Here is a 20,754-nt window from a genome sequence, read left to right as displayed (position 1 = left end):
CCACGACCAGAATGCCCTTCAGATTTCCAGCGGGGGCGGTGCGCCTGCAGGTGCAGAGAGAGCCAGCCCGCACGCCTCCCTTGCGAGACTGGCACTCCCTGCGTCTCCCTCTCCCTCCCTCCCTTCCTCCCTTCCTTCCCTCCCTCCCTCCTTCCCTCCTTCCTTCTCTCCCTCCGTCCCTCCTTGTCTCCCTCCCTCCTTCCCTCCTTCATTTTTCTTCCCTCTTTCCTTCCTACTTTCCTCCCTCCCTCCCTCCTTTCTTTACTTTCTCCTTCTCCCTTTTCTTGCTTTTAATCCTTCTTTCCCTCCTCTTTCATCTTTCCTTCCTTCTTCCCTTCTTTCCTCTCTCTTTGGCTTTCTCTCTAAATATTTCTCTCGTCTCTATTTTTCTGTCGAATTCCCTGTTTATTTCTTCTTGTCACTCTGTACTTGTTTTTCTGTCTCTTTATCTCTTTTCATCTCTCCTGTCCCTTTCTGCCTCTCTCTTACTCCTTTTCCCTCTCCCTCTCTCTGTTACACACACACACACACACACACACACACTCTCTCTCTCTCTCTCTCTCTCATGATTTTCTCCTAAGCCTGCAGCTCTCTGAGGCTGGAGGCCAGCCCTGCAGCTCATAAAACCCGGGAATCCGCAGGGATTGCAGTGGGTGGGCAGCCTCTTTTATCATTGCTTCCGTATTCGAATACTGCAGGCCCTTTTGCGACTACTCCTCCAGGCAGCCTCGCCACAGGGCACAGTGCAGCCTGCATTGTGGGTGGTGGTGTGCAAATCCACAGGTGCTAGCATCTCACAGAACATTCTCCATCTACCACCAATGACCCGAGTCACCTGGGATAAGGTACCGAACCTCTCTGGGTCTGCTTCCTTGTTTAAATGGGCCTCTCCAAATTAGATTAAATCTTGTATCTAAACAGGGGTCTTGTGAGACTTGTGTGGAAGACAGTGTGGGGTTTTTGGTTTGTTTTAGTTTGTTTGTTTTTTGAGATGGTCTTGCTCTGTCACCCAGGCTGGACTGCAGTGGTGCTATCATGGTTCACTGCAGCCTGGACTCCCTGGACTCAAGCAGTCCTCCAACCTCAGCCTCCTGAGTAGCTGGGACCACAGGCATACACCACCACACCTGGCTAATTTTTTGCGTTTTTTGTAGAGACAGGGTCTCACTATGTTGTCCAGGCTGGTCTCAAACTCCTGAATTCAAACAATCTGCCCACCTTGGCCTCCCAAAGTGCTGGGATTACAGGCGTGAGTCATCCAGGTGTGAGTCATCCTGCCCTGCCTGTAGACAGCTTTTGAAATGGCTCCCAGCGATTGCTGCCTCTTGTTATTCACACCCCTCTATAATCCCCTCCCTTTGTGATGGGCCAAACTGAGAGACTCACTTCTAGCAGAAAGATTATGGCAAAAGTATGGGATTTCACTTCTCATATTTGGATACACAAAATTGATTTCCGTCAGGCCAGCTCTTCTCACGGGTGCTCCTTGCTCGCGTGCTTTGATGAAACTGTACTGTCATGAGCTGGCCTACAAAGAGGCCCACATGGTGAGGAACTCAGGCCTCTGGCCTCTGGCCAACAGCCAGTAAAGAACAGAGGCTCTGAGGCCAACTGAATCATCCCAACAATCGTGAATCTTGGAAAGGAATCTTCCCCCAGTTGAGCTTTGAAATGTCTCCAGCTGTACCCGACATCTTAATTGCAGCCTGGGAGAGCCCTTGAAGCAAAGGACTCCCCAAAGCTGCCTTCAGGAGATGACCCCCAGAGACTATGAGGTGATAAGTGCTGTTGTTTTAAGTCACTGGATTTTGGGAGAATTTATTATGCAGAAATAGATAATTAACACAATATGTAAAAGATGTTGTGTTATAGCTAGAGCAGGCTAAAGTGCAGCAACAAATAACCCCAGACATGAAATGGCCCAACAAAACAATCCTGGTTTGGTATTCAGGTCAATGAGGAGGGTCTCTTTCATGCAGATATTTAGGGACTTAGATTCTTTCCCCCTTATGGCTCTACCATCCCCTAAGGCCCTGTTGTTTTCTGCATCCAGCCCAGAAGGGGAAAGGGAGCGTGGTCAAGGCAAACTCACTCCCACAAAAGCGCAGCCCCAAAGAGCTACCTATGATATCTACTCACATTCTTTTGGGGAAAGTTATTATTATTATTATATACTTTTTAGAGATGGAGTCTTGCTCTGTCATCCAGGCTGGAGTGCAGTGGTGAGATCTCGGCTCACTGCAACCTTCACCTCCCAGGTTGAAGTGATTCTCCTGCCTCAGTCTCCCAAGTAGCTGAGATAATAGGTGCACATCACCGGCTAATTTTTTTGTATTTTTAGTAGCGATAAGGTTTCACCATGTTGGCCAGGCTGGTCTCAAACTCCTGACCTCAAGTGATCTGCCCACCTAGACCTCCCAAAGTGCTGAGATTACAAGCATGAGCCACTGTGCCTGGCCTCTCTTGGGGAAAATTATATCACGTTTCCACTTACTTTCTAAGGAGATTGAAAGCTATATCTACTGATGGTGGCTCCAATCTTAGAATGCATAATATACGCCTAGCCTCAAACTACTCAATATATATTGGCCCTAGGGAGTCTGGCCCTACCTGGACTCTTTGTCTCCATGTCACCTCTGAAATTGTCAGGGACTTGTCTACTGAGAAGTCTACAGAGAAGTTCTTTCCTTTTTACTTTTCTTTTCTTTTCTTTCTTTTTCTTTCTTTCTTTTTTTTTTTTTTTTTTTTTGAGATGGAGTCTTGCACTGTTGCCTGGGCTGGAGTGCAATGGCGCGATCTTGGCTCACTGCAACCTTTGCCTCCTGGGTTCAAGCGATTCTCCTGCCTCAGCCTCCCAAGTAGCTGGGATTACAGGCACCTGCCACCATGTCTGGCTAATTTTTCATATTTTTTTTAGTAAAGACAGGGTTTCACCATGCTGGCCAGGCTGTTCTCGAACTCCCAACTTTGTGATCCACCTACCTCAGCCTCCCAATCCTTTTTTCATCTCATACCTGGCCCATGTGTCCTCATGCTGCCTAACCACAGCCTGGGAGAATCTTCTCTCCTCTGGCCTGCTTCTACTCAGGCTGTAGATTCGACAGAGTGTTTGGTCTGCTTCAGTGAGTGGCTTTTGTGTGGGGCAGTGGTTGATTTATTTCTAACTCATCTATAAAATTATGCACTCCGGAATGTTCCCACCCAACACTACATCTTCGTCTTCAGGTCAAACCATTGTACCCGAATTTTAGACTACACTGTTTCTGAATCAGCAGAGATCTGCTCCTGGAGCAGTAAAGATGATGTTCAATGGCATATGAAGAAATCCAGATGACTGTGGCATAAATCAAAGGTTCATTTTCCACTTTATTTTTCTCTCTTGTAAAGAAACTCTTAAGTAGGCAAGCCAGAGTTAGTATGCTAGCTTCATCAGGAGCCTTGATATTTCTTTTTTTTTTTCTTTTTGTTGAGATGGAGTCTCACTCTGTCTCCCAGGCTGGAGTGCAGTGGCATGATCTCAGCTCACTGCAAGCTCCGCCTCCCAGATTCATGCCATTCTCCTGCCTCAGCCTCCCAAGTAGCTGGGACTACAGGCGCCCGCCACCACACCTGGCTAATTTTTTGTATTTTTAGTAGAGACAGGGTTTCAACATGTTAGCCAGGACGGTCTAGACCTCCTGACCTCATGATCCTCCCACCTTGGCCTCCCAAAGTGCTGGGATTACAGGCATAAGCCACTGTGCCAGGCCAAGCCTTGATATTTCTACTGCACCGTTTCAAAGCCACTTTTATCTTTGTAAAATAGTTTGCAAGATGGTTGCTTCAGCTCCGGCCATTATGTCTGTCTTCCAGGCAGCAGTAAAAAGAGAAGGCAAGGGCCAAAGGGTGTATCACCCAGCTGAATTATCCTCTTTAAAAAGCATTCCCATAATTCAACCCAATGACATCCACTTACCTCTCATTGGCCACCCCTGTCTGCAAGGGAGGCCAGGAACTGTGGTTTTCCAGCTGCATGGAACACAGCAATATGGGGTAGAATTATCTAACCCAAGAAGAAGGGGAACTTGGGTAGGCAGCCAGCAGTCTCTGACACATCCTCTTATTCTCTAAGGGAGCGGAAAGATGGATTCCCACAGATCCAAGTCCCAATTGGCTTTTCTGTAATAGCTATTAATGGTATTGACTAAAGTGTCTGTATCACTGCACTTTTATGGCTCTGCTGAGAAGAACACCCCAAGGCCACTGGCTCCTTTGTTATAGCTAATAATGGCCCAGTGTTAGAAAATGGCAGTGATGGCCGGGCGCGGTGGCTCACGCTTGTAATCCCAGCACTTTGGGAGGCCGAGGCGGGCGAATCACGAGGTCAGGAGATCGAGACCACGGTGAAACCCCGTCTCTACTAAAAATACAAAAACTTAGCCGGGCGTGGTTGCGGGCGCCTGTAGTCCCAGCTACTCGGAGAGGCTGAGGCAGGAGAATGGCGTGAACCCGGGAGGCGGAGCTTGCAGTGAGCCGAGATTGCGCCACTGCACTCCAGCCTGGGCGACAGAGCAAGACTCTGTCTCAAAAAAAAAAAAAAAAAAAACAAGAAAATGGCAGTGATATCTCTTGGGCAAATGGATGACCACTTCTCAGATCCAGGCATCCAGAATTCGCCAAGGCTGCCTGAGATGATTGCATGAGACAATGCCCATGGAATGTTTTTTAAAATTAGTATTAGACTTTATTTTAGAACAGTTTTAGATTTACAGAAAAATTGAGTGAGATCGTACAAAGAGTTCTCATAATTTACCCCCTGCCACCACACACACAAACTTCCCCTATCATAAAAATCTTACACGAGTTAGATATATTTGTTAGAATTAATAAACCAATATTGATAAATCCTTTTTTTTTTTTGAGACCGAGTCTCACTCTGTCATCCAGGCTAGAGTGCAGTGGTGCAATCTCAGCTCACTGCAACCTCCACCTCCCGGGTTCAAGCAATTCTCCTGCCTCAGCCTCCCAAGTAGCTGGAATTATAGGCACATGCCACCACGCCCATTTTTAGTAGAGACAGGGTTTCACCATGTTGCCAGGCTGAACGATACATCGTTATTAACTGAAGCCTGTTGTTTATTCAGATTTCCGTGACTTTTATCCTCATATCCTTTTCTTCAGTTCCAAATCCCATTCAGGATACTATATGACATTTATTTGTCATGTCTCCGTAGGTGCCTCTTGGTTAAGAGGCGACATTTTCTCAAGCTTTTCTTGTTTTTAATGACCTTGATGTTTTAAGGAGTACTGGTCAGATATCTTGTAGGGTGCCCCTGTATTGTAATTTGTCTGATGTTTCTCTCATGATTAAACTGTAGTTATGGTTTTTTTGGGAGGAAGATTGCAGAGGGGAAGTACAATTTTCATCACATCACATCAAGGGGACGTTATGGACAAGATTTTTGACAGCTGATGTTGACTTTGATCACCTGGCTAACACAGCGTTTGTCAGCTTTCTCTGTGGTAAACCTTTTTTTCTACCTTTCCATAGGGCATTCTTAGGAAGAAAGTCACTATGCGCAGCCCACACTTAAGGAGTGAAGAGCTGTGTTCCCCCTCCTTTACATAAAGTAACTACATAATTTATTTGGAAATCTTCTATATATGAGATTTGCTTCTTCTCAAGAAGAAATTTTGAAACAGCCAAGAGTCTATGATCATTTCTTCTCCATCTGCTAGACCTAAAATATGCCTGTTGCATTTTCTTGAAACAAAAAATTTAGGAAGGCACATTTGACTTTGCCCATGATTAAATATTAAGTATTTTTTTTAAATAAATAGTGTGTTTTCTTTTCCCCTTTGAGAGTCATCCAGTTAAATAAACTTTGAACTGTCAAGTCTGGTTCTCCTCTCTACAAGTGACATGTAGCAAATACAGCTTTCATCTCCGAGCTGCTGCTCCCATGAAAAGGCGGCTCTTGGACACCCATTTCTGTCACCTGAGCACACAGCTCACATTGTTATCAGCACTTGGATGCTGGGACAGGGAGCCATCAGAAGGGTCACCTAAGAACAGTGGGGTCATGTAGGCATGGGACTAGCAGTAACAGTCAAGGCTTGAACCTCTCCAGGCACACAGGGCTCCCTCCCTCCTGAAACCTCCATCCCAGCTTTGGGAGCATGGCTCTGTTAGAAAGCAGGTTCTTTCATTGAGTCAAAACCTTCGCCTGGCTTCCATCCATTTGGTCCCATTCCCATTCTCTAGGTCATAAAGAACAAATTCATATCATTTCCCAATGATGTTCTCATCTGCACACACACCCTTACCATGGCCCACTGATTGTTCAAAGCATTGATGATGATCTGCCCAAGTCAGAATCCCCCCAGCCCAACGCACTTGGTTCTTGATTTCTTCATTGTTAGGATGTGACTTCCAGGCTCATTAACACCCCAGCTGTTCCCCTTTGAGTAGACTTCGAGGTGCCTCCTGGATTTTCTTTTCTTTTCTTCTTATTTTTGAGACAGGGTGATACGGTTTGGCTCTGTGTCCCCACCCAAATCTCATGTTGAATTGTAATTCTCAATGTTGGAGGAAGAAGCTGGTGGGAGGTGATTGGATCACGGGGGCAGATTTCCCCCTTGCTGTTCTCATGATACTGAGTGAGTTCTCACAAGATCTGGTTGTTTAAAAGTGTGTGGCACTTCCGCCTTCACTCTCTCTCTCTCTTTCCTGCTCCAGTCGTGGAAAGACGTGCCTGCTTTTCCTTCACCTTCCACTGTGATTGTAAGTTTCCTGAGGCCTCCCAACCATGCTTCCTGTACAGCTTGTGGATCTGTGAGTCAATATCTTTGCTTCATAAATTACCCAATCTCGGGTAGTTATTTATAGCAGTGTGAGAACGGACTAATACACAGGGTCTTGCTCTGTTGCCCAGGCTGGAGTGCGGTGGTGTGATCATAGCTCATTGTAGCCTTGAACTCCTGGGCTCAAGCAATCCTCCTGCCTCAGTCTCTGCAGTACCTGGGACTACACGGCATGTGCCACCACGCCCAGTTAATTTTTAAATTTTTTGTAGAGACAGGGTCTCGCTATGTTGCCTCAAACTCCTGGTCTCAAACTCCTGGCCTCCAGTGATCCTCCCACCCTAGCCTCTAAAGGTGCTAGAACTACATGCATGAGCCACACACAAGGACTTCATCCTGGATTTTCTACCCTAAGACCCCATAGGCTTCTTATGGAAACTGCTGACTCATTGATGCAACTTAAATAAAGCCCATCTCATTTTATATCAGATGCTCGCTCAGCCCCAGATCCTCTAGTTTGCATTAGTACAGCTGGTTTTTTTTTTTTTTTTTGAGACAGAGTCTTGCTCTGTCGCCCAGGCTGGAGTGCAGTGGCGCGATTTCGGCTCACTGCAAGCTCCACCTCCTGGGTTCACGCCATTCTCCTGCCTCAGCCTCCTGAGTTGCTGGGACTACAGGCCCCCGCCACCACGCCTGGCTACTTTTTTGTATTTTTAGTAGAGATGGGGTTTCACTGTGTTTGCCAGGATAGTTTCCATCTCCTGACCTTGTGATCTGCCCGCCTCGGCCTCCCAAAGTGCTGGGATTACAGGCGTCAGCCACCATGCCTGGACTAATACAGGTGGTTTTTACAACGAAAATGCAGGAACTTAAAGTTATTCCATTAAATGTAATTGTGTCCTAACCCTGTTGCGTATCATATATGTATATGAGGTTGTATGCATCTACATGCAAGTCTTAGTGGGAAAGGAGGTTCAGAATGATGTGAAACCGTAGTTGAAATCTCTCTGTGTGGTAGGATTATTGATGCTATTTTATTTCCATTATTACTTACCTGAACTATCATTTTTTCTTGAATGAACTTTTTCATTATTTTGCAATTTACCAAAAAACTTTCGAATCTCACGTGAGTCAGACTATTTTCTCAGCCTGCTGAGGACTCTCTGAGCTATTTCAGGGAGAACTCGTCACTCTTTGAGAATCCTTAAAGTGCATAGTTTTTGGCCCTTTAAGGTGAAAGACAGACGCAGAAGTGTGACAGGAGGTTGGAGGTTGAGGCAGCACTTGGCTGTTGTAAAGCAGTTTTTTTCTTTGGAATGAAGCTCCTCCCAGGGCCTGAGTGCATGTGTGCATGCGCGTGCACACACACACACACACACACACACAATGAATCTCTGCTCCTTTAGCATTTAAGGGTCCACAGCAATGTATCTAGACATATTCCTGCAGATCCTCCCTGCCCTCCTCCTCTCTCATCTAAGGTTTTCATGTTAGAACAGGGAGAGCAGAGCAAAGCCACATGGCAGGCAGTATAGCCTAGTGGTACCGAACAAGAGATCTTTCTTTACGGTAAAGACAGGGTCTTGCTATGTTGCCCAGTCTGTTTTTGAACTCCTGGCCTCAAGTGACGTTTTTGCCTTGGCCTCCCAAAGTGCTGGGATAACAGGCATGAGCCACCATGCCCAGCCCAGAACAAGAGATCTGAGTGAGACAGACCGAGGTCTGAAACCCAAACCTGCCAGGTACAGACTATGTGATATCGAGACTGGTTATTAATCTCCCTGAGTTTCAGTGTCACCATCTATAAAGAGAAAATGATAGCACCTGCCCATAAGCCTGCTGGGAGGATGAAAAGAAGGTGCTTATAAAAAACTCTGCAGGCCGGGCACGGTGGCTCACGCCTGTAATCCCAGCACTTTGGGAGGCCAAGGCAGGCGGATCACAAGGTCAAGAGATGGAAACCATCCTGGCCAACATGGTGAAACCCCGTCTCTACTAAAAATACAAAAAAAAAAAAAAAAAAAAGATTAGCCGAGTGTGGTGGTAAGTGCCTGTAGTCCCAGGTACTCAGGAGGCTGAGGCAGGAGAATCGCTTGAACCCAGGAGGCAGAGGTTGCAGTGAGCCGAGATCACAGCATCGCACTCCAGCCTGGGTGACAGAGCAAAACTCTGTTTCAAAAAAAAAAAAAACCTTTGCATAGTGCCTGGCACATAGGAAGTGCTCAAATCATGGTGGTACTTATGGTTAACAGTGACAATGATCCTTTTCTGCCCTCCTCACTGGGCAGCATGCTTGAATCTACCCTATCAGAAAATATCCCCAGCAATGCAGTTAACAGCAGCCTGATAAACAAACCAGAGTACCCACAAGATAAATCCAGGGAAAGCAATAAAAACAAAACAAAAAGAACAAAACAATCCCAAACAAAACCAAAAGCCTTCCCTGTATTTGAGAGAAATAGTCAGCTTCCCCCACATCTGGCCTCTGGTGCTCAACCTCTTCACCCCTCTGGGAAATTCTTTTAAAAAGCAGACATCTTAAAATGAAGCAAAACAATAACACACAACATCAAGTTCTTCCCAGGACACCAGTGGAAAGCAGTGGCTATGTCCTCCGTGGAGATCGAGGGGCTTTCTTCCAAGAAGCTGTCATCACTCATACTTATCTCACAGCAGTCAAGAGTGAGGCACGAGTTCGGATGACACCTCTGGGATATTGTCACATGCACTGGAGCATGGAGGGTCGTCATGGATGGCTGCATACAGGTTCTTCATAGCAGTGTGAGAACAGACTAATCCACAGGGTGTTGCTCTGTGGCCCAGGCTGGAGTACAGTGGCGTGATCATAGCTCACTGCAGCCTTGACCTCCTGGGCTCAAGCGATCCTCCTGCCTCAGTCTCTGGAGGCTGGCAGGGTGGATGGGAATCAGGAGTCTCTGGTTTTCTTTCTTCCCAGCCTCTTGCAAGTTTCCTTTGCTTTGTCACTGTGCCTTCACCTGGTTACTGATTAGAACCTCATGCAAACTCTCCAGAAAGGAAAACAGCTTCTTTCCAGGGGCCAGCGCCTGATTCTACCCTCTAAATGAATTGTGAGGTTGGGCGTGGCAGCTCACGCCTGTAATCCCAACACTTTGGGAGGCTGAGACAGGAGGATCGCTTGAAGCCAGGAGTTCAAGACCAATCTGGACAGCATGGTAAGACCCTGTCTCCATGAAAAATTTAAAAATTATTGAGGCACGGTGGTGTGTGCCTGTAGTCCCAGCTGCTCCAAAGGCTAAGGCAGGAGGATTGCTTGATCCCAGCAGTTTAAGGCTGCAGTGAGCTATGATTGCACCATTGCACTCTAGCCTGGGCAACAGGGCAAGACCCCATCTCTGAAAAATAAAATAAAATTATGGTAATGGCTTTGATAAGTACTTAGAACCTCATTAATTTGGGCACGTTTATAGTAGGTTGGGTCTGAGCTTTTGGGGGCAAAGGGAATCTGAATTATAAAACAGTGATAATATCAGTGCAGTCTCAGGGTACACCTGAACCAGAACTTTCCTCTAGTTCCCACGTGAGCCCCAGGCGGAGGGCACTCTTCAATGAAGTGGGTACAAATAGCAGACAGGTAGGATCCATCCTAACGGGGGCCTCTGAAGCACTGAGAAGACACACAGGTAAATAGCTTTTTGTTTAAATTTTTCATTTTCTGAGCCTTATTCATATGAGCAAATGTATGGCATATTTTAAACTCAAGTATCACAAATTCTGAATCAAAGAGGTTGCAGCTTGTATCGAGGAAAAGAAATCAAGGGGTGTAGCCTCTGGCCCCAGAAGTTTGGTTTGGTGCCTTGGTCTCCTAGGACTGGAGATTTCATTCTTTGTGTATTTTCAAGGGCGAAATATCTGGGGAATAATTGAAAAACTGAGCAGCCTATATCTTCCTTTTTTTGTTATCTGCATGGTGGGATTACAAGTGCTCCGCTTCGTAACTAACCAGAGGCTGTGCCACAGGCCTCTGTAGAAATCTCAATACCCAAAGCTCATGCTGTTGCCCAGGGCCTATTGCAACAGTCCCACCAAAAGCTTTACTTTTTCTGCCTTTCCAAATGGCACAGTGAAGGAGAGCCCAGACTCTCAGGACTGGAGGAGCAGGTATAATATTAGCTACCAATGAACTATGTATTCAGGAAAAAGATTAGTACAATCGATATTGATGAAGTCCACCAAGTATCCCTATACCTCACTCTGACCATGCTTTCCAATCTACTACCCAGCAAACTGTGAGATTTTGTTCTTGATACAGTCTGGATATTTGCCTCCTCCAAATCTCATGTTGAAATGTGATCCCCAGTGTTGGAAGTGGAGCCCGGTTGGGAGGTGTTTTGGTCCTGGCTTGGGTAATGAGTGAGTTCTTGCTGTATGTATTCCTGTGGTGGTTTAAAAGAGCCTAGAACCTCCTCCTCTCTCTCTTGCCTTCTCTCTCTCTCACAAGGTGATCTCTGCACACATCAGCTCCCTTTCACCTTCCCACATGAGTGGAAGCAGCCCACAGCCTTAACCAGACCAGATGCTGGCACCATGCTTCTTGTGCAGCCAGCAGAACCATAAGCCAAATAAACCTCACTTCTTTATAAAAGCACCCAGCCTCAGGTTTTCCATAGTAGCAACTCAAATGGACTACGACAGTTCTTTTCCCCACAAGGTAAGATAGGAAGAAAAGCAAGAGGTAGAAACACCCACTCTGCGGGTATTTTTTTCTCTTAGAGATAAGAGCTGCAGTTGGTTTGCTGGTAGCACCTCCTTATCAAACTCCTCAACAAGATAAAAGGACGTGTGTGTAATGGAAAGTGACTCAAGCTGTGCTTCTCCAACTAGGGATTTGCAGGCATCTAGGCAGCCTCTGACTTTTGCACGTACAAGATGTCTGTAAGATTTTCAAAGTTTTTTTGTCTTTATTTTGGTGATTATCAGAAAATTAGGTCAGGTGCAGTAGCTCACCCCTGTAATCCCAGCACTTTGGGAGGCCGAGATGGGCCATTCACTTGCGGTCAGGAGTTTAAGACCAGCCTGGCCAACATGGTGAAACGCCATCTCTATTAAAAATACAAAAATCAGCCAGCTGTGGTGGCACACGCCTGTAGCCCCAGCTACTCAGGAGACTGAGGCAGGAGAATCGCTTGAACCCAGGAGGCAGAGGTTGCAGTGAGCTTAGATCATGCCACTGTCCTCCAGCCTGGATGGCAGAGTGAGACCCTGTCTCAAAAAAAAAAAATTAATATGAGCATCTTCTGCATTACCTGGATGGCCCAGGTGAGTACTGAATGTGGCTTTAGTTCAGTGTTTGTGTGCCAACAGCCCTGGGGCTAAGTTGTTCTACAGGAATTGTCATAAAAAGGAGAAGAGAGTGGTGTAAAAGAAGAAGAGAGTGGTGGTTTTCTTTTTGTTGTTGTTTTTGTTTTTTTGTCGAGACGGAGTTTCACTCTTGTTGCCCAGGCTGGAGTGCAGTGGCACAGTCTCAGCTCATTGCAACCTCCACCTCAGCCTTCCAAGTAGCTGGGATTACAGGTCCTCACCATCACGCCCAGCTAACTTTTCTATTTTTAGTAGAAATGGGATTTCACCATGTTGGCCAGGCTGGTCTTGAACTCCTGACCTCAGGTGATCCACTCACCTTGGCCTCCCAAAATGCTGGGATTACAAACGTGAGCCACTGTGCCTCGCTGAGGGTGGAGATTTTAATAGAAATGTGTTTGTTGCTCAGGAAAGCTGCTAGAATATAAATTCCCAGAGAGCAGGATTTCTATCCTCTTTGCTTACTAATTTGCTACATCCTAGAGAGAAAGTACGTGCTCAATAAATAGGGGGTGAATGAATGAAGGGTGAGTAAACATTTCCAAAATACTCCAGAGTACAGGAAACTAGTGGGAGGATCAGGTTATCACGAGGCACAGAAGAACCTCTGCTGGCTCAGTTGGTGCCACATTCACATCTGAAGCAGCAACGATTCCATTTCAGTAAGTGACAGTGCCACCAGGTTAAATGAATACTGTTAACTGAAATTTTATCTACTTTGTTGGTTTGTTCATATCGACTTGTAAATTTATTCTTATTTTATAGCTGCAATAGACCTATGAGTAGAAGCCATTTTATGTTTACACATATTTGAGAAACACTATAGTAAAAAATAAATTAGGTCAGCCCTGAGGGTCTGTGAGAGTTTTTTTCTTTAGAAGGATGCCACTTATTACTCTACTTAAGAAATACTACCAGCCTGGGTGACATAGTGAGATCTCATCTCTACAAAAGAAAAAAAAAAATAGCCGGGTATGGTGGTATTGAAGTGGCATTGCTGTCTGGGGTGAATACCCAGGGTTCATTGTCTCACACCAAGAAGATTAAGGACACAGACCAGACACACAGGAGGAGTGAGTTTAGGAGCAGAGGGTTAATAGGCAAAAGAAAGAGAAAGGAGAACAGGTCTCTCCCTTGTGAGAGAGAGGGGTTCCTGAAAAAGAAAATCCGGCCCTTGGACTGCACCGGATTTTATAGGCAGGCTTGAGGAGACGGTGTCTGATTTCCATAAGGCCCATAGATTGGTTCAGCCAGGTGTGATGCTTACATAGTGCGCGGGGGAGGCTGGTCACCCCATTCTAACCTTATTATGCAAATGGGGTCTTTGCCTGGCTCGTGCCATATTGTCTTCCTCTTACTGTCCACATGATTTGGCAAAGAGAAGGGAAGATGGAGCCACCATGTTGGACATGCTGACTCCCAGGTAGCCTTATCCTATTAGCACAGCTGCCAGCATTCACCAGTGCAAGCTTCCAGCTTGCTTGTCTCTGTCTGAAGCTTGATTTCACAGGCTGCGCTTTGTTAGAAAAGAAAATCATTTGGGGGTTGCTTTTTATTAAAAGGAAAATGTTACCAAGGACTTCTTTGCCCTTACTATCTGCCTAAGTAATTTCTTCTTAACTCCTATATCAGTATGTGCACCTGTAGCCTCAGCTACTTGGGAGGCTGAGGTAGGAGGATCGTTTGAGCCTTGGAGTTCAAGTCTGCAGTGAGCTATGATTGTACCACTGTACTACAGTCTGGGTGACAGAACAAGACACTGCCTCTAAAAGAAAGAAAAATAAAAAAAAAAAGAAGAAAAGGACACACTGGATTAAAATTGTCAACAATATACACCCCATCCTGCAGGAAATGGCATATGGCTTCTCTAGCCAAGAAAGTTAACCATTTCTCCAGATGGCAGAAATGAATTCTATCCGCTGATCAAGGTGCTGCCCATGGAATAGAGGCTGTTTTCCTTATAGTTATGGCAGCCGTGTGCAAGCTTAAAGGGGCCCATTGACTTTGAGGCATCCTGTAGCTTAAATTTTTTTTGTGTTTTAGAGACAGGGGTCTCATTCTGATGCCCAGGCTGGAGTGTGGTGATGTAATCACAGCTCACTGCAACCCGGGTAATTTTAAAATTTTTTGTTTTGTAGAGACAAGATCTCACTATTCGGGTTTTGTTGTTGTTAGTATTGTGTTGTTTTGGTTTTTTCTTGAGACAGTCTTGCTCTGTCTCCCATTGTCACCCAGGCTGGAGTGCAGTGGTGCAATCTCGGCTCACTGCAACACTCCACCTCCCAGGTTCAAGCGATTCTTCTGCCTCAGCCTCTGAGTAACTGGAATTATAGGCGTGTGCCACCATGCCCAGCTAATTTTTTTGTATTTTTAGTAGAGACGGGGTTTCACCATGTTGCCCAGACTGATCTCGAACTCCTGACGTCAGGTGATCAAGCCTCCTTGGCCTCCCAAGGAGCTGGGATTATAGGCATGACCACCACACCCAGCCAGAGGTCTATTTTGCCTAGTCTGGTCTCAAACTCGTGGCCTCAAGCATCCTCCCGCCTTGTCCTCTGGAAGCACTGGGATTACAGGTGTGGGCTGCCGTGTCCAGCCCTCACCGTAGGTTTAAATCTCATCTGGTGACAAAGATTAGTCTTGTCTTCAGCCTCCAGAGGGAGGGGCAGTGGGAAGACGTTCTTGAGATTCAGATCATGCTTCGCTCACTGTTAGGAAGAGTTTTCCTGCCTTAGAACAACCTGTCTCTAGAGTTTATCAAGCAGATACTGATTGATTACTTGGACAGGTAGGCGGGTGTCCACTAGGGGAGTGGGTAAGATGCGATTGTGTTTCTGGAGGAATATGAGCCCATCAACCATGTATTAAGGATGATAATAATCTCTGGTGAGGCTGGACAGTATCCTGTCTTCTGGAACCATCCACAGCATCATCGATTGATCCCTGTCCGGCTCTACTTGTTTCCGTTCTTGGTTCCTTGTTTTTGGCTAATCAGTATTAGGAGGCTGTATCAATACCCAGCAGAGGAGGGCAAGCTGGAAGCCACATGTGTGAGGTCCATCCATCAGCTGGGGACTCTTTGGGGGAAAGAACACTGGAATTTTCTAGTATGCCTGGAGCCCTATTCATGCCAATAGGCATAGACCCCATTTCATGATTGCTTGGGCTACAGGGCGGAAGCCCAATATATTGTATCTGTTTTCTTCTCTTAAATAGGAGCTTCCAAGGGCAAAAACCATGCTACTTCTCTCTTCATCACAGTGCCTTGCACTTAATGCATTTTAGCTCAATCTCCTCCCTCCCTCCTTTCCTCTCTCTCTCCTTTCCTTTTCCAAGAAATCATAAGGGCCAGGTGCAGTGGCTCATGCCTGGAATCCCAGCATTTGGGAGGCTGAGTCGGGCGGATCACTTGAGGTCAGGAGTTTGAGACCAGCCAATGTGGTGAAACCCCGTCTCTACCAAAAATACAAAAATTAGACTGGCGTGGTGTCAGGTGCCTGTAATCCCAGCTACTCGGGAGGCTGAGGCAGGAGAATCGCTTGAGCCCAGGAGGTGGAGGTCTCAGTGTGCCAAGATCGTGCCACTGCACTCCAGCCTGGGCTGGACGGAGCAAGACTTCGTCTCAAACAAAAAAAAAAAAAAAGAAAGAAAGAAAGAAAAAAAGAAATCAAAAGGAGCAAACCACAGAGGTGTCCAAATATATTTGTTGAACAGAACTGAAATGCACCTCTGCACTTTGGGGTTGAGCAGTGATCCCCAGACTTGGGTCTAATGAGACTTATCTGAGAAGTGAAAAAACAGGGAAGCCAAGACACTCAGAGATTCATGATTGTGGGACATCAGGAACTGATCATCGGCAGGCACAGGGAACTCAGATGGAAACATGAGGCTGACACCCTGACACTCAGCAGGGACTGGGCTCCTGGCTTCAGCCACTGGGCTTGTTGAAGCCTGGGAAGGCTTCATGAACTGCCTAGTTCCCTACACAGGCTCCAAGCCCCTTGCAAGCCTTTTCCTGGCTGGCTGTGACCCTGCCCTTCCCAGAAAAGCATTGGCAAAGAGGAAGGAGGAGAAATAGCATGTCAGTCAATGATAACCTACTCACTGCAGCCCTGGGCGAGTGACCTGCTCTGCCCAGGGGCCTCCCTCACTTTATGAAACCGGGTTGTTTTTCAAGGATGGTAGAAAAAATATCAGATGAGAAAAATGGCTTCAGAAACTCACATAAAAAGGCTTGGAGTGGCTTATAAGGGCAGTGTCTGGCTCCCAGTGTGCTGGTTCTATCTTTTCCAATTCTTCTCCTTCTCTAGCCCCCAGCATCCATCTAACCAGAAAGAAAACATGTGAGATGCCTGAAATAACATAGACTCAAAGGCATTGGCTTTGACAGCTTGAGCATTTACCAGGACTACCATCTGCAACATTTTTTTTTTTTTTTTTTGCCATATACATTGAGTGGAAAAAAAAAATTAGAGGAAAGAGAAAGAAATGGTCACAGCTAGAGGAGGGCAGGAGCCCTGGTGTGAGGGGAAGGGGCTGGGCAGGGCAGGAGGGTGACATAGCCAGAGCCCAGCCTCCTGTCCTGTCCTGCATTCTCCCCCACGGCAGAGGGGACCATGGAGGGTGCTCAGATCAGGAAACGGATCTGTCCCTTCTCAAACTATAGATGACACCAATGGCTGACATAATGAAGGAGTGTGAGATTTCCCTTCAGCCCAAGGCTTGGAGTTTGCTGCCCTGGCCATCCCTGTGCAGAGATATGGGGTCTCCAGACCCTTTTTGTTTTCTTCTGTTTTGTTTTGTTTTGTTTTTGAGATGGAGCCTCACTCTGTCACCCAGGCTGGAGCACACTGGCGTGATCTCAGCTCACTGCAACATCTGCCTCTCTGGTTCAAGCGATTCTCCTGCCTCAGCCTCCCAAGTAGCTGGGACAACAGGCACATGCCACCATGCCCAGCTAATTTTCGTATTTTTTTTAATACAGACGGGGTTTCACCATGTTGGCCAGGATGGTCTCTATCTCTTGACCTCCTGATCCGCCTTGGCCTCCCAAAGTGCTGGGATTACAGGCGTAAGCCATGGCGCCCGGCCTTGTTTTTGTTTTTGAGACAGAGTCTTGCTCTGTCGTCCAGGCTGGAGAGCAGTGGTGCAATCTCAGCTCACTGCAACCTCCGCCTCCTGGGCTCAAGAGATTCTCCTGCCTCAGCCTCCTGAGTAGCTGGGATTATAGGTGCCTGCCACCACACCCAGCTGATTTTTGTATATTTTAGCAGAGATGGGGTTTCTCCATGTTGTCCAGGCTGGTCTCGAACTCCTACGGATCTCCAGAACTTTTATTTTATTTAATTTATTTTTTTCGAGATGGAATCTTGCCCCGTCGCCCAGGCTGGAGTGCAGTGGCGCCATCTCGGCTCATTGCAACCTTCGCCTCCTGCCTCAACCTCCCGAGTAGCTGGGATTACAGGGTCACGCTACCACGCCTGGCTAATTTTTGTATTTTTAGTAGAGATGGGGTTTCACCATGTTGGCCAGGCTGGTCTTGAACTCCTGACCTCAAGTGATTCACCTGCCTCAGCCTCCCAAAGTGCTAGGATTACAGGCATGAGCCACCACGCCCGGCCATCCAGCGCTTTTAAATTCTCCCAAAGGACTTAGGACCGATCCTTTCCTCCCCACCAGGGTCCTGCTCTTTTCTCTTCCTCCCTTTCTCTTGCTTCATTAATTCTTCTTCACTCCCTTGGTCCATGGCCACTCCCAGTGCCATCAGGCCCAGATGGGACCCCATGGGGTCAAGAGGGTGTTGCCCTGGGATGCTGACCTCATGATCTGAGCAGTCTCCCCAGGTATCCTGATCCCATAGGGGGAAGCTGCTGACAGATGGTGCTGATGTGAACAGCACCTCCAGGCTACTGGACCTTGTAACCAAGGTTCAGAGCTCAGAGCACATGTGCTGGTACCAGAGTCTCCCAGGGGTCCTGAGCCAGCATCCCCCACGCCACATAAGCAAAGTGAGCCATCTTGTCCTGCCACTGTGTGGCCCTAAAAAAGAGGGGGTGCCAGATGTGGTAGCTCATGCCTGTAACTTCAGCACTTCGGGAGGCCGAGGCGGAGGATCACTTGAGGTCAGGAGTTCCAGACCAGCCTGGCCAACATGGTGAAACCCCGTCTCTTAAAAAAAAAAAAAAAATAGGTGTGGTGGCAGACGCCTGTAATCCCACCTACTCAGGAGGCTGGGGCAGGAGAATCACTTGAACCTGGGAGGCAAGGGTTGCAGTGAGCGGAGATTGCACCACTGTACTCCAGCCTGGATGAGAAGAGTGAAAAAAAAAAAAAAAAGGTGGAATTTTCTGGATGGTGGCAAGAAGGGCCAAGTCCCATGGTAAGTCTCCCCTTCCTTACAGCTTTCTGTGCCAACTTGATGTTCCTAACCTGGGACACACAAGGGTTAGTAAGCGAGGGTCAGGTGTCCAGTTCTGTCCTGCTGTGAGGGGAAAAAGGCAAGTGCAAGGGTAGACCGGCATTGTCTTAGTCAGCCCCAGTGTGCGGGGGCCTTTTGCCTTTACTAAGAGCAAACCCAGACCTGGTGCACTGACTCACACCTGTAATCTCTGCACTTTGAGGGGCTGAGGTGGGAGGATCACTTGAGGCCAGGAATTCAAGACCAGCGTGGGGAACATAGCAATAACCTGTTTCTCAAAAATCAGCCAGGTCTAGTGGCCTGTGCCTGTGGTTCCAGTTACTCAGAAGGCTGAGGTGAAAGGATTGCCTGAGGCCAGGAGTTTGAAACAAATCTGGGCAAGACCCCTCCCTACAATTTTTTTAAAAATTAGCTGGATGCAGTGGCTCACACCTGAAATCCCAGCAGTTTGAGAGGTGAAGGTGGGAAGATCTCTTGAGGCAAGGAGTTCAGGCCCAGCCTGGGCAACATAGCAAGATTCTATCTCTACAAAAATCTTTTTTAAAAAATTAGCCAGGCACGGTGATGTGTACCTGTAGTCTCAGTTACTCAGGAGGCTGAGGTGGGAGGATCATTTGAGCCCAGGAATTTGAAGCTGCAGTGGGTCATGACTACACCACTGCACTCCAGCCTGGGCCACAAAGCAAGACCCCATCTCAAATAAATAGATAATAAATAACGCTAAACCCTCAAAGTCAAAGAAGCTCACCCCTATGTCTCCATCACTCCCCTCCCCACAGTTCTGGAGAAATCAAGACACAAAGGAGGCCGCTCTGGGAAGTGCTAACATGTATTTATTCCACAAGGTCGGAGATGGGGTGAGGAGATATCACCAGTAAGATGTCACCAAATGAGACACTGTGAATCCCACACAGGGCAAGGGGGCAGCTACAGGGTTCAGCTCTGGGCAGGGCTTGGCCAGGGACAGTGTGGGGAAAAAGAGATGGGGACTGGGAGATGGGACACCCTCCCATCGGGGGCACCCCACAGCGCAGGGCTGAAACACATCCTTCCAGCCAGTGACATGGGGCCAAACCCACACCCTTCTCATCCCTCGTCCCCATCCAGGCGAGTAATGAAGCAGCAAGCCCAAGGCCACACAGCTAGGTCAGCATCGTCACACACTCCAGAACGCACAGCCAGACACACACACACACACCCTGCCACGCACAGCACGCAGGCACACACACGCTTGTGCATGCACACGCGTTCATATATTAACTCTGATTTATATGTGCACCCTAACCAGAGGGCAATCGAAAAAAAATTAATACTCTTCAGAGAGGAAACGACTGCCTTCTCCTCTGCCAGCCAGCAGAGCGTGGGGTGAAATGAGGTGAGCCAAAAGCATCTTCGAGGGTCCTGGCAGCCTTTGCTTCAGCCCTTAGGTTCTGGCTGGAGGACCACTGCTGCTCCCCGGTGGCAGCCTCCGGGCTCCCTGGTCCTTGACCCAGCTCCATCCTGCGGGGCCCTCGCAGCTGAGCTCCTACTGCAGGCTTAGCCTATTTCTGTCTCTGGCTTCCTCTAGACACAGGCAGCAGAGCTGGCCCAAGCACACTGATAAGAGCCTAGTGCCCAGGTGATTAGGAGAGAAAGCATCAGCTCCATCAGGTCATCTCAGGAGGGGCCAGAAAAGTCCAGAGCTGCAGTGCCCAAAGCTACCCTGGTGGGAAGGGTTAGGGGCAGTGGCTGCCTTGGGGCGTGAACAGGCAGGTGTCATCTGGGTGGAAGTAACCTCGGAGGAAATAGTGCCCGGTCCTCGCTGCCTCCTTTTAGGGTGGGGAGCTAGGACATGGCTGAAGCCCCCGCTGCCTCCCACCGTGTTGATGGCTGGAGTTCAGCAGCTGCTGCTGCAAGAGATGAGACACAGGAGGGGACCCTGCCAGTCTCAGATCCTGATTCTGGGATGGGAGATGTGGAGGAGAACTGGACAGTCTTGCTCCTCAGTACCAGGTCCACATCAGAGGCTGCAGAAGACAGCTCTCGGTTTCCCAGAGAAAGGGTGGGGGGCTTTTCCAGGGTGCAGGAAACTTGTGGGCAGCTGAATGCCTAAGAGGGGACAGAGTCTTCATCTGGGGTCCCTGTGCTGCCCTGGAGAAGCCCTGGGGGCCCATCGAGCACCTGCCGGCCCGTCGCTGTCTCTCCGCCAGGGCGGCTTGTCCAGATGTTGGAGG

At 47.7% G+C, this 20,754-nt stretch overlaps 1 protein-coding gene and 1 long non-coding RNA gene across 3 annotated transcripts in view; one reads left to right on the top strand and one right to left on the bottom strand.

The window, feature by feature from the left end:
- Nucleotides 1–20,754, top strand: part of LOC134731332 (uncharacterized) — a 132,821-nt gene that overhangs the window by 6,958 nt on the left and 105,109 nt on the right. The gene's annotated exons all lie outside the window — the stretch shown is intronic.
- The window catches only part of GALNT17 (polypeptide N-acetylgalactosaminyltransferase 17), a 585,888-nt gene continuing 584,488 nt past the window's right edge, over nucleotides 19,355–20,754 (bottom strand). For both annotated transcript variants that reach the window (XM_055292944.2, XM_055292945.2), the window contains exon 11: nucleotides 19,355–20,754. This exon is cut by the window's right edge and continues 178 nt beyond it. The gene's annotated coding sequence lies outside the window, so the exon portion shown is untranslated.

This window comes from Symphalangus syndactylus, chromosome 9 (assembly GCF_028878055.3).
Source record: "Symphalangus syndactylus isolate Jambi chromosome 9, NHGRI_mSymSyn1-v2.1_pri, whole genome shotgun sequence".
Taxonomy (NCBI): domain Eukaryota; kingdom Metazoa; phylum Chordata; class Mammalia; order Primates; family Hylobatidae; genus Symphalangus; species Symphalangus syndactylus.
This window is presented reverse-complemented; position numbering and strand designations above follow the sequence as displayed.